This window comes from Mus pahari, chromosome 17 (genome assembly GCF_900095145.1).
Source record: "Mus pahari chromosome 17, PAHARI_EIJ_v1.1, whole genome shotgun sequence".
NCBI classification, from domain to species: Eukaryota; Metazoa; Chordata; class Mammalia; order Rodentia; family Muridae; genus Mus; species Mus pahari.
The window spans coordinates 23,921,236-23,923,541 of record NC_034606.1 but is presented as its reverse complement, the minus strand read 5'-3'; positions in this window follow the sequence as shown (position 1 = coordinate 23,923,541).

Below are 2,306 nucleotides of genomic sequence, written 5' to 3'. Positions count from 1 at the left end.
TGGCTTCGAACTCAGAAATCTGCCTGCCTCTGCCTCCCGAGTGCTGGGATTAAAGGCGTGTACCACCACGCCCGGCCAGAGCCAAGCCTTTTCAAACCAGCACACCAGCTTTAGCTGCATACAGAGCATGTCTCTACTTTGTATTTACTCTGTATTCAACTTCTGCCTAACCTGTGGTTGTCCCCTGATTATTTTGAGGCATGTGTGCAAAGGTGGTGGGGAGACAGGGTTTCCTATCACCCACATTTGTCTTGAATTTACTGTGTAGTCAAGAATGGCCTTGACATATCCTCCTTGCTCTACCCCCTAAGTGCTAGAATTGCCAGGCACATCACCACACCTAGACACCTAGACTTTGGACATAAGTGGCAGATTCTACCAGTTAATAGATATGTGCCCTTGAGCAGAGCTTCTGCACCATCCTCCCCATGCCTGTTTCCACATCTGTAAAACTCAGGTTAAAAATAGGTTTGCTACAAGGATTTTGTCTATATGATGAACTTAGTAGTTGCTGGCACATCATCATGCAAGTCACAGTTACTTGAAGTATAGTCCTCCCACAGAGACTTCAAGAGTCAGCTGTGTCTTTCCTGACGATTTTACTCAAAAGGAATGGCTCTTCCTTTGAGGGCCATTGAGAGACTTCTGAATTGCAAAAGATAAACACTGACAGATCTTTTTAGTAAATGTTCTGGGGGGAGGAGATGTCAGAGCCTATCAATGTTGGCAAAAACAAATTTCCTGGCAGTGTTTAGCTTTCCCAAGCAGTAGTTTTAATGGGGGCAGGAAACAGAGAAGAATTCATCTTACTGACACAACTGTTAGAAACTGTTAATGTTTTGATAACTCTCTTAAAGCAGAGGTTACTATGTTGCTATCACGTGAGCAAAGTCTAAGCATTAAGCCTGGCACAGATCCTTTTTTTATTGGGGACTGATGGCTGGAGATGTAGATCAGTTGGTAGAATGTTTGCTTGTCATGCAAGAAATACTTGATTTGGGCTGGAGAGATGGCTAAGCGGCTAAGAGCACTGACTGCTCTTCCGAAGGTCCTGAGTTCAAATCCCAGCAACCACATGGTGGCTCACAACCATCTGTAATGAGATCTGATGGTCTTTTCTGGGGTGTCTGAAGACAGCCAGTTATCACACTTGAAGCAGGTCCAGGTGGAGTCTGTTACACATAACAAATAAATAAAGCTTTAAAAGAAAGAAAGAAAGAAAGAAAGAAAGAAAGAAAGAAAGAAAGAAAGAAAGAAAGAAAGAAACCCTTGATTCAGTCCCAGGCACCGCATAAATGGTGTGATGGTACAGATGTGTAATTCAGCACTCAAGGGGTAGAAAGCAGGAGTATTATAGATGAATATCAGGGTCCAACAAACACCCCCTGGGATTTCCAGTTTCTTCTGCCTCAGAACAAAGAATTGAGGCAGGGACATGTGGATAGTGGTAGAAACAGAAACTGCTATATACATACATAAACACACACATGTTTTGTTTTAGAGAAAATATTTTTGGTGTAGTCTTGGTTGTCCTGGAACTCACTCCATAGACTAGGCTGGCCTACTACTCATGAGATCCACCAGCCTCTGCCTCCTGAGTGCTGGGATTAAAGGCATGAATGAACCACCATTGCCAGCTACAGAAACTGTTTATTAAGAGAGTTCCTCAAATCAAAATGGGCCAGGGCTGGAAAGGTTAGAAGTTCAATGGAATCTGGAATCTGTTCCTATTGAATTGGGACATTTACATGTCACTTGTTTAACACAGCTTTTTTTTTTTTTAATGTCAAATGACTTCTGTATCAATTGAGAATGACAGAGATTTATCTGTTACCTAGACAGCCACCCTGGGCTACTCCATGGTGATCTTGATGGCTTTGTTTGGGGCAGAGGTTGTTAATCTTCCACCACCAGCTGCCACACAGGGTCCCATCAGCCTTCTGTCAGACCCAGAAGGTCTGAGAGATTTTTCTGCGAAGGAGGAATTTTGGGGAACTGAGGTACCTTTGCAAGGCAGGGTAGAGCAGTCAATCAGTGTCTACAGTTTGGACTGGGCCCTGGCAGTGGGTGAGGAATGGGGCAGTTCTTTGCCAAGTGGCCAGTTATCACACACGCGAGCGAAGCAGGTCCAGGTGGAGTCTGTTACTGCTCATCTTTGGAGATAGCCTCAAGCAGAGGCTACCGGAGCTGGTATTGTCTGACAGGGGAAGCCTCTTTCTTTCTTTCTTTCTTTCTTTCTTTCTTTCTTTCTTTTTTTTTTTTTTTTTTTTTCACTGTAGCTGTCTTCAGACACTCCAGAAGAGGGC